This window comes from Phyllopteryx taeniolatus, chromosome 20 (assembly GCF_024500385.1).
Source record: "Phyllopteryx taeniolatus isolate TA_2022b chromosome 20, UOR_Ptae_1.2, whole genome shotgun sequence".
Classification (NCBI taxonomy): domain Eukaryota; kingdom Metazoa; phylum Chordata; class Actinopteri; order Syngnathiformes; family Syngnathidae; genus Phyllopteryx; species Phyllopteryx taeniolatus.
The window spans coordinates 1,701,940-1,713,687 of NC_084521.1; the positions used below are offsets into that span (position 1 = coordinate 1,701,940).

Here is an 11,748-nt window from a genome sequence, read left to right on the forward strand (position 1 = left end):
CCAGAACATCGTAATAGGACAAAAGGAAAGCACTTGAGTCCAGTGGAGTAACGTGGGTTTTCCAGTCCAAGAAACTCAAACCTAGAAGTCTGTCGATTTGGTCTGATTTTGCACATATTAGTCGATTTCTCACCATTTCGACTGTTTGTCCTTCGGTGTGGGATTGATGCCCACTCTGCCAAATTCAAGTCAGCCAGCTGGGTTGCATAGCATTTGCCAGCAATGGCGGAGCTAGACTTTTATACTTAGGGTGGCCAAGGTTATTTCAGGGGGCCACAGACTATGACAATGAATTTGTTTCTCGACCAATGAATTGCAATCAGAGTCTCTAAATGTTGCAATGTACATACTAAGCACACACAAGATGAGGTTTGTGCGCATAAAGGAAAGTTTATGAACATCGTACACACAAACACAACTTCGAAAACCGCAACAATTTTTCAATCACAGAGTAACCCGCTCAAACAGTTATCCTCTCACACACACACACACACACACAATTACCCACTCACAGATACTCACGCACACACACACGAGCAATGCACTCACACTGTCTCTGTCCACCTTACCGTTGCCTCACTTGCTTCTCTTTAAAAAGAAGCTATATATCTTGTCCCCCAGTCTTTTCATTTCTCAACAGACCCTATGGGGGGAAAAAAAAAAGGCCAGTTCTGTAACTCTGAGCATCACTTACAATTGCACAATGTTATCAAAGCCGCACTTCAAGCCTAAAAAATGTTAGGGGAAATAGACCACTGTAGATGTGAGTTTCATATTCAAACATTCAGCTACTCAGTGGTTCCCAACTGCTTTTGCCTCAGGAGCCAAAATTGAACTTAGTCATTAAGTCGCAACCGACATTTTTGACATTCTTTCGCAACTCAAATTTATTTCACCCCCCCAAAAATTGCCCAGTAATACAAAAGCCTTTATGCACAGTGGAAAACATGAAAACAGTTGATATAAATGAAACATGAACAAACATGACAAATATGAAATAAAAAGGCACACTTTTTTTATGAATAAAAAGGCATACTTCTTTCTTTGTAGTTGAAAAAGGCATTACTTTTTGAATCAAATAATAAAATAAAACGGACAAAATACTTAGAATTCACTTGAATAACAGGTAGGCTTTCAAACAAGCTAAATTGGTGATACTGGTGAAAAAGGCAGAATTCACTTAATTAAATTACAGTATTTATGGTTTTAAAACCAGTTCCACTTGTGAAGCTCATTAACAGCACTCTTGTGATGCCCTCAACTTTGAAAGCACTCCACTAGTTTGTCTTAAGAGTGTTTTTAGCTAGCTCGCCTGTTGTGCTATACATTATGTATGAAATAAGATGCTGCATAGAAGAAGAAAAAAAGAGATGTAACTTGTAAAGTGTTTTTAAACAGTGACTCATTAGGACACCACCGTCAAACTTACTTTAGAATGACGTCGGAGACTGGCTCTGGGGCAAATCCTCTTCTTCTGTGGCGATTCTTCTTCTTCTCCTAATAAATGTGGATTACGACTCTTTGTGCTACACAGCACAACTAGTGTACAGGAGGGACTTAGCAGTCATAAGGCGTCACTGATTTAAAAATGCAAACGGTTCCTTTTGACAAGACGTGCGGTGCCGTGATATGTCAATCATCTGGGGGAGGGGTCCAATCAGATTTCAGGGGGGGGGGGGGGGGGGGGGGGAGGTCCAGTGCTACCCCGGCCTGTGTTTCAGACTTGCAACGTACGGGCTGTTTTTTTTTTTATATATATTTTTTAATCATTTCAAATCCAGTTGCCTCCCCAGGTGTTCATGTCATCGGAATGGCAAATTTGAACCACGTATACTCGAGGAATGGGCGATGGTGAATGGCGAAACCTATTTTGATGATGTTTTGCCACGAAAAATGAACGTCTAGTATCCTAATATTCATTGCTGTTGTTGATGGGCTAACGCTAATTAGCACTATCCAGGAGCAGGACGATACAAAACAAATGTGTCTTCCTCCAGTCACGGCCTGCATTTCATTATCTTCAAACACTCAAGAAAAAGAAGATTACGTTTGACTCACACCTTCAAGATTGAACCGATAGACAGAGCGGCAGAGTCTCTGCCTTCGTATCCAAGACGACATCACAATGAGACAATTAACAATTCATTATTGAGCTAAGTGCTCGGCTGCTCACCGGTGACACGAACAATCACGACAGGAAGACGTTGATCAAGTGAGACGCAGGTGGGAGTACTTCACCGTCACAACAATCACTGATAATACAGACGCACCAAGAAGCTTGTTTTCATTCGACGCAAGATGAATCATCACACAACCCTAACCCAGGCTTGAAAACCTACTTTGAAAAACCAACCCTGCCTTTAACCCTTATTTGACATCTTAGGAAACCGTAGCTTCAAACATTCATTTGTTACTCTAACTTGAAACCCTAACGTGTTTCTTTCTTTGAAACCCGACACCTGGCTTCAAACGCTAATATGTCTTCCAGCATCAAACCCCACTTTTAAACCCTAAACCAGGCTTCAAACTGTCACTTGTAACCCTTACCTTGTCTGAAACTTTATTCTAGGTTTGAAAGCCTACTTGGCGAACCTAAACATGTCTTGAAACCCTACTTTGAACACTAACCCTGGTGTCAACTCCTCAATTGAAAGTCTAACCTATTTTTTAAACCATAAACCACGTGTGACGTGTTTGAAAGCCTAACCATAGCTAGAAACCTTAATTTGAAACCCCAACCCGTTTGAAACTTTAACCTAGTCTTGAACCCCCAATTTTAAACAGTTCTTTGGCATCATCTCTGCGGCAAAGGCTTTGAATTTGCAGCCATTTTTTGGCGCAAGAACCCGACTGCTTTTACATGCATCTGATCTAAGACGCTTGTGTTAGTCATATCATTAAGGTCACTTCGATTTATGTTCTTGTCAGCTTCAAACAGTGTGCTGTCATTGAATTAATCCACATATGGAAATGAAGCATCTGCTGTCCAATCCCAAGACTGTTTCCATGGTTACTGCAAGCAGTGTTGTTGATTCCACAGGAGAAGAGCCAGCGTTCTAGAAACATGGAGCAGAACTCTTGGCGTCAAAGATGTAAAGACGTCAACGGAGGATCGACGAGCTCGCTCAATCTCCGGAGTCAGCAGGTTGCCATCCATCATTGGCCGCCGCCAAAATGTACCTGTTGTTTTTCTCCGTGCGTTTGATTGTCATCCCGCTCGTCTCCGACAGGGTTGGTGTACGGGTACCAGGTGTGCTCATTTGTTCAGGGAATCATTTTGAATTAAGAGGAAAATGAGGTCTTCGGGGAGACGGCGACGAGATAGAAAGACTTTGATGGGCCTTCGCCGTCACAAACGATAAACGTTTCTGTGCAACACGGATGTCCAAATTACAGCTCGGGAGCCTTTGCGGCTCAACGTCAATTTTTTAGCCGCCATATATAATGGCGTGTACTACGAATAACCTTTTACACAGCCTGCATCACTAGTTAAAAAAAAAAATAATAATCTACACATTCAATGCCATTGACAGCTTTAGAAGTCAAATATCCATGTTAACTGGGACATTTAACAGTCTGAGAAGTGGCATAAAGAAGAATACTCTTCCCTCACATTCAATAATTGTTTGGGAACTGAGGACACTGATTGTTGAAGCCTTGTAGGTGGAATTCTTTCCCATTCCTGCTTGATGTGCAGCGTCAGCTGTTCAACAGTCCGGGGTCTCTTTTGTCGTATTTTACGCTTCATAATGCGCCACACATTTTCAATGGGACACAGGTCTGGACTACAGGCAGGACACTCTAGTACCCGCACTCTTTTACTGCGAAGCCACACTGTTGTAACACGTGCAGAATGTGGTTTGGCATTGTCTTGCTGAAATAAGCAGGGGCGTCCGTGAAAAAGACGTTGCTTGGATGGCAGGATATGTTTCTCCAAAACCTGTATGTACCTTTCAGCGTTAATGGTGCCTTCACAGATGTGTAAGTTATCCATGCCATTGGCACTAACACAGCCCCATACCATCACAGATGCTTTTGAACTTTGCGTCCATGACAGTGCGGATGGTTCTTGTCCTCTTTGGCCCGGAGGACACGACGTCCACAATTTCCAAAAACAATTTGAAATTTGGACTCGTCGGACCGCAGAACACTTTTCCACTTTTCATCAGTCCATCTTGGATGAGCTCGGGCCCAGAGAAGCCGGCGGCGTTTCTGGGTGTTAATGAATGGGTTTTGCTTTGCATAGTAGAGTTTTAAGTTGCACTTACGGCTGTAGTGCCGAACTGTATTTACTGACATTGGGTTTCTGAAGTGTTCCTGAGCCCATGTGGTGATATCCTTTACACATTGATGTCGGTTTTTGATGCAGTGCCTCCTGAGGGATCGAAGGTCACGTTGGTTTTCGGCCTTGCCGCTTACATGCAGTGATTTCTCCAGATTCTCTGAACCTTTTGATGATATTATGGACCGTAGATGATGAAATCCCTAAATTCCTTGTAATTGTACATTGAGGAACATTGTCCTTAAACTGTTCGACTATTTTCTCACGTACTTGTTCACAAAGAGGTGAACCTCGCCCCATCTTTGCTTGTGAATGACTCAGCAATTCAGGGAAGCTCCTTTTCTACCCAATCATGCCACCCACCTGTTCCCAATTAGCCTGTTCACCTTTGGGATGTTCCAAACAGGTGTTTGATGAGCATTCCTCAACTTTCTCAGTCTTTTTTGCCACCTGTCCCAGCTTTTTTGGAACGTGTTGCAACCATAAAATTCTAAGTTATTGATTATTTGCTAAAAACAATCAAGCTTATCAGTTTGAACATTAAATATCTTGTCTTTCTAGTCTTTTCAATTAAATATAGGTTGAACATGATTTGCAAATCATTGTATTCTGTTTTTATTTATGTTTAACACAACGTCCTAACTTCATTGGAATTGGGGTTGTAAATTTGCAATTGAACATGATTTTTGGGGTGGTGTTTGTTTGATTTCCTGAAAAGTAGTGACGTTGGAGATGGGAGGATTCCACCCAACAGATATGATATTAAACTATTTCAAGGCGATGGCCCATAAAATTGGACTGAGAGGTGCTAAGAAGAAAGTAGGTCTCTCAGAGACTTTGAGAAGAAGAGTTTCAGGACACAACAGACACACATAAATCCTGAATCTCAAGACAGTCAAAGCTCCAGAAAGAAGAAACTGAGCTGAAGTCTTGAATTAGATTAGCTCGCCTTGGCAAGCAGAATGAAGTCATTTGAATCAAGGGCTTCCGTTCGCCTCCTGGACGCTGACTAATTCCTGGGTTTTAGTTCCCAGATACTTGCTAATATCTGGTCTCTGCAACCGTCTTCTTCTTGTTTTCAGGTTTGTTATTTTGCTCTGACCTCTGTGATATTGGATAATTACTGGAATTTACTCCTCTAATTCAGGCTAATTGCTGGAATCTATGGCTCCCACACTTGCGGCTTTCTGACATCAAGTCTGAGAAAAATGTTCTTTGTGTTTATAAAAAGACCTTCGTATTCTTCATTGTAACTGGTCTTGATTTTGGGACTGATAAATGTTCATTTGTAGCTGCTTAGTTTTCACACTGTGGGATGACTGATGGTCTGCAGATAAAGTGAAGCACCCGTCTGAAAACGTTTTGTCTATTCAATGAGATGAGTGACAGCTACAGCAGCAAAAGTTTGGGCACCCTTGCTTTTGAGGAATGTTGAAGGGGGAAAAAGCCTCGACGAAATCCCATCAAAGTGTTGATAAAGAATTTTTTTCACCCCCCTTGGAACTATTGACCCTGTTTACCTTCTCTTTCGCAGGCTGTCTGCGCCCGACGAGGACGACTCATTTTTCAGAAGGCGCTCACGCGAATAATAAAGCTTGACAACATGTTTTGTAGCTAAATCACACGTTTCAGTTTGTCCAAACAGCGGCGGCAACGAGACGCTCTGTGCAATAAACAACATCAGTCAAGCTGCTAACACCGGGAGCCACAACTTAACCCGGGCTTGAAACCCTCATTAAAAACCTTGTGAGAAACCCTAAACTTTGAAGGAAAACCTAATTCAAAACCCAAGTTTAAAATCCTAACCCTATTTTGAAATGATAACCTTATCTTTAAACTCTGAATTGAAACCATTAACCCTGTCACTAAACCCTGATTTGAAATCCTACAATCAGCTTGAAACCCTACTTTGAAAAATCTGACCTTGGTTTGAAAGCCAAACCCTACCTTCAAACTCAAATGCTGAAAACGTTTCAATTTCTCTTGTGGCCTCAATTAAAAAAACAAAACAATTAATCAATAAATAACAGGTGAAAAATGCAAAGAAAATAAATAATAACATGATGTTGACCGAATTCCGAAGCCAAATGTTTGTAGGCAAACACGAGCGAGCTCGCATTTGAAAGGCTTTCTGTGTGGCTTTGATATGTTTATTTCCAAATCGTCTTCATGCACTCAGGAGTCATGAACATTTATAAGATGCACCGCCGCAGCTGCATGCCAAGCCTCCGACCTCGTACACACACACACACACACACACACACACACATAAACAAACACTTGGTCTCCCTTGACCTGATAAACAAAATTCCCGAGTTTTAGCGGTTGCAGTATGGCGCTACCTGCATATGTTTGGTGCCATTTGAATGACTTTTTACATGTTAACAGAGAATAAAATCCAACACCAGACGCGACTGGGAGAAGAAGAATCCTCGTGAGTTGTTCCAGAAATGTTTTTGTTGTTGTTGCCTTTTTCATTCATCACACCAAACATAATACACCCACTGTATTTATTGTTATTTTTTTTAATAACTACATCACACTCAAATCCTTACGTATGATTAAATGTTCCCTCAATTCAACGAACTAAACTAAACCCAAACATTTTTAAAGCAAGAATACAATGTATGTGCCAAGACTTGGGTGGATAGTAGCATTTCTGCAAACTTGCTTCCAGTACATGTGGATGTTCGATTTATTATACAATCGGATTTCAGCGTCTCTGTGTTGCCATGTCAATGTAATCTGCCCAAGGCCTTCAGAATCAGTCGTGCTGGCCAACTGCAACTATCATATTAGCAAAGGCAGAGTTGGTTTGAACAATCAGGTATCTAATTTGTCCTCACAGGACCAGCGAACCGGCCCTTGATAATGTCAGCTTTTTTTTTGTCCTCTGATTGGTTGGTCAGGTTACAACCAACTTCAACTAGCAAATACTGCGTGTAGCGATCTGGATGCATTTACGTGATAATCATGATTCAATTAGTATATTTGCTGAGTACGATGTATTTTATTATTTTTTTGCCATGTTATTAGATAAATATTGATTGTGAACTGCTCAACATATGTATGTGGTACAGTTATGTGCTGTTTTATTGTAGTTTTTTATAGACTTGATGGTTTCCATAATGGCGGTATTAAGAGGTAGATTGAGTCGGGTAAATCCCCACTGAATTTTCGTTATAGGGTAACTTTTCATTTGACAAAATAAAGCGGTGCCTTGAGATACAAAACATTTGTGTCTCAAGTAGGGCTGGGCATCGTTTGAATTTGAGCGATTCTGGTCCTGATTCCGGTTCCTCATTTCGATTCCGGTTCCAAATGATTCCCGATTCCAATTCTTTTAGTGAGCTGGGTCAAAAAGTTTGCATGTTTTAAATAAAGGGTATCCAAATTATGAACATCTATTTTCTTAGCAGCCCACTTTATAACCAGTATCACTATCAAACCTATGAACTAAAAGGCAATGTGTGTGGAACTGAATTAATCTTCATTAATTCATGTTTCAGCTAAAAGTTAAATATAGCTTTGTTAAAATAGTTATTTGCGACTGTTTTACCACGTCAAACGGTTGATATGTGCAAGTTTGAACCTGACTTCCTGTTTTAAGCGTGCACTCTTTTATTTTGAAGGCTATGCACCGCAACTCAACATTTTGGCACGAAAGGTAACTTCACACGGCAGCGGTGAATTTTGAAAACGACAGTAAACCTAGATGGCAAGAAAAAGAGTAATAAATGGAACCAAATACTATAAAACGTTGATTCCTTCACCTACCCACCAATGAGGCACAAGTTTAGTGTTTGTGATACTGTAAGACAACGTTGATGTGAATTTTGTCCCAATTCATTGTGATGTAAAGTTAATAGTTTGACCTTTGGTGAAGTTTGAGCTCAATGTTAACGTTTTTTTTCTTTTTCTGTCATCAGCTCTTACGATGGTTTGAAGACAAAAAAAAAAAAATGCTCAAAAAGATCAGTGTAAAAGTGCAAACCAGCTTTTCACTTGCTGCCTCAATGTTGGCATAGACGTATTTTATTGTTTCACTCACCCAGTTTGATATGACTGAAGTTCCGTGCGGTGTAGGCTGAGGCCCGCAGCGCGTCAGACTTCTCCACATCGTGAAAGCCTCCATTGCACAGTATAAATTTATTCCAAGTGTTGCAGTGAGGTGTCTGGTCATTTATTTGACCAAAGTTAAGACACAGGTTTGTTCTCCGCCGCCGTTGGGCACAAGCACGTCTTCGTGCGCGTTCTTCTTCGTTGGTTTTTGCCACTTTCTTCTTCGGGGTCGGCAGACTGTAGGCATCGAAACTGGGGAGCAAAATGTTTTCATTTGAACGATTCCGGGAGAACCGGAACATTAGTCCCGGTTCCAATCGGTTCTCGATTCTCGATGCCCAACTGTAATCTCAAATCATCTTTCACCATTGAAATGTATGGAAATGCAATTAAACTGCCCCCCCCGCAAAACACCAAAATTGTAGAACTGTAGAAAAACAGTAATAACATTTGCCCTCCACATAATCTGCAAAAGGAAAATGCGAAAACTCAACTGTACCAACTGTAATGTCCTTCCTTGTTCTTGTGCCGGGGTCAACTTCATATGTCAGGGCACTTGTATCCCACTGTGGTTGCATTTAGGAAAATAGTTCAAAGGTAAATGCAGATATTACAATTCTCATTTTGACATTAAATAACGGACGGGGAAGTCGAATCTCAGATTCAGGAGGAGCAGTGTGGTTTTCGTCCTGGCCGTGGAACAGTGGACCAGCTCTTCACCCTCGGGAGGGTCCTCGAGGGTGCGTGGGAGTTCGCCAGACCAGTCTACATGTGTTTTGTGGACTTGGAGGAGGCGTTCGACCGTGTCCCTCAGGGAGACCTGTGGGGGGTGCTTCGGGAGCATAGGGTACCGAACCCCCTGATATGGTGGGCTGTTGGGTCTCTGTATGACCGGAGTCAGAGTTTGGTCCGCATATCCGGCAGTAAGTCGGACTCGTTCCCGGTGAGGGTTGGACTCCACCAAGGCTGCCCTTTGTCACCGATTCTGTTCATAAATTTTATGGACAGAATTTCTAGGGGCAGCCGAGGTGTAGAGGGGGTCCGGTTTGGTGGCCTCAGTATTCCATCTCTGCTTTTGGCAGATGATGTGGTTCTGTTGGCTTCATCAAGCTGTGATCTGCAACTCTCACTTCTCAAGTGTGAAGTGGCTGGGATGAGAATCAGCACCTCCAAATCTGAGACCATGGTCCTCAGTCGGAAAAGGGTGGCGTGCCCTCTCCGGGTCGGGGATGAGATCCTGACCCAAGTGGAGGAGTTCAAGTATCTTGGGGTCTTGTTCACGAGTGAGGGAAGAATGGAACGGGAGATCGACAGGCAGATCGGTGCAGCGTCTTCAGTGATTTTGACTTTGTATCGGTCCGTTGTGATGAAAAAGGAGCTAAGCCGAAAGGCGAAGCTCTCGATTTACAGGTCGATCTACGTTCCTACCCTCACCTATGGTCACGAGCTGTGGGTCGTGACCGAAAGAACAAGATCCCGGATACAAGCTTCCGAAAAGAGTTTCCTCCGCAGGGTGTCCGGGCTCTCCCTTAGAGAGAGGTTGAGAAGCTCGGTCATCCGGGAGGATCTCAGAGTAGAGCCGGTGCTCCTTCACATTGAGAAGAGACAGATGAGGTGGCTGGGGCATCCGATTTGGATGCCTCCCGGACGCATCCCCGGTGAGGTGTTCCGGGCACGTCCCATCGGGAGGAGACCCCGGAGACGACCCAGGACACGCTGGAGAGACTACGTCCTACGGCTGGCCTGAGAACGCCTCGGGATCCCCCCGGAAGAGCTGGATGAAGTGGCTGGGGAGAGGGAAGTCTGGGCGTCCCTGCTAAAGCTACTGCCCCCGCGACCTGACCTCGGATAAGCGGTAGAAAATGGATGGATGGAAGGATGGACATTAAATAACACTGGTTTACTGGTTTTTAAGTCTGGTTCTGGCCCAGTAAGATCCAGGGACGTCTTAAAATCCATCCTTCCTCTGTGGACAGCACTCGCTGTTCTCATGAGGAGAAATTTCACTGACTCGCCCCCTGGTAGATTCGCGGGGCTTTCGCTGGGATGAAATCTTTATTTCAGGAGTGACGCATTAATCTGCGTAAACCTCTGGTGGTGTCGGGCGCTTATCTCCCGCTCGGTTTCCCACACACTCGGCACCCGAGCGGAAAGTCGACAAGCTTTTTTAATTAATTAGCACCGGAGTTCATTTCTCAGCTCTAAACTTGTTGTGTGACTGTCGGTGTGTGCGCTTAATTAGCATTTACAAGCAACTATTTGCCCACGGATGAGCTTTCCCACTCATGGGTGAAAACACACACATACACAAACAGTCATTTATCTCTCGCCCAAATTGCGCGGGGGTTTGCGTCAACAGGAAGTGATATCGTCAGCGGCCATTTTCGGAGGGGTCAAGCTGGTGCCATCGCATTCAATAGACCTCCAATTGCGTTAAAATTGTGCAAGTAAATTATGTGGTGCACAGTGGATTTTCTTTCTTCTTCCCTGCAGGATGAAATGTAAGGATTTCAGCTTCTTTGTTTCCCGAGGCATCTGCTTGATTTTTGTGCGACAAAAAGCAAGCTCGTGAAATTATGCACAAAATTATGCAATGTGGTTTGCAAACTGTTTAGGTACAGGGGAAAAAAATATTTGAAATAATCACGATAATGCCGTAGGAATTAAGATGTTGCCCAATATTATGAGAATGTTATTTTTTTTTTTTCTAGAATGGCTTCATGTGTTGTACCTCTAAGTGCTGTTGGAATTAAAAAGCCGCACGGTTTTTGAGAAAAGAAAAAATTTCGTTACCATATATAAACAATCCCAATTTGAAGAGAAAGAAAAGTTGCAATGTTATGAGAATAAAGCCGTATATTTTTTCAAGAACAAAGAGATATTTTGCCGGGATAAGAAGTCGTAATCTTATGTGGTTAAAGTCGTATTTTTCCAAGATAAAGTCTGAATATCATGCTATTAAAGTCAAAGTTTAATGAGAGGAAAAAGTTGAATTTTAACTTTATTCTCATAATATTCATATATTTTATTCTGCAAAAGAAGCTTTTATTAATTTATGTGATGATACATCGTAATCCAACTGCATCTTTTAATGAAAATAGAGCGGAGTAATTGGCTTTCTGGATTTGTGCACCGGTCCCCATATGTACAGTAGTGCTTATTAAAATGGTAAAACATAACAATTCATTGCAAATTATTTTCCAGACTCCCAACGTTATACGTCCATCTCAGGGAGCGCAAGTTTTGATAAACGCTGCCTTAAAGGATCTTGAGAGAAGACGTGATGACAACGTTCTTGGTGACAAGAAAAAAAAGACGTCGTCAGGAGATGATAAGCGGGACGCGGGAGGAGAAAAGAAAGGGGGAGGATTTAAAATATTCATCAGGCGCTCGTTTGTTTTTTT

The 11,748-nt window shown here is 42.5% G+C and overlaps 2 long non-coding RNA genes across 5 annotated transcripts in view; one reads left to right on the plus strand and one right to left on the minus strand.

Annotated features, from left to right (window-relative positions):
* LOC133470442 (uncharacterized) overlaps positions 1 to 1,547 on the minus strand; it is a 27,572-nt gene extending 26,025 nt beyond the window's left edge. For all 4 annotated transcript variants that reach the window (XR_009785978.1, XR_009785980.1, XR_009785981.1 and 1 more), the window contains exons 1-2: positions 1,430 to 1,547; positions 570 to 643 (exon numbers count right to left, since the gene is read on the minus strand). This is a non-coding gene — a long non-coding RNA (uncharacterized LOC133470442). The remainder of the gene's footprint in view (positions 1 to 569; positions 644 to 1,429) is intronic.
* LOC133470443 (uncharacterized) overlaps positions 1 to 3,204 on the plus strand; it is a 6,425-nt gene extending 3,221 nt beyond the window's left edge. Inside the window, exon 3 of the long non-coding RNA XR_009785982.1 lies at positions 3,041 to 3,204. This is a non-coding gene — a long non-coding RNA (uncharacterized LOC133470443). The remainder of the gene's footprint in view (positions 1 to 3,040) is intronic.
* The last annotated feature ends 8,544 nt before the right edge of the window (positions 3,205 to 11,748 follow it).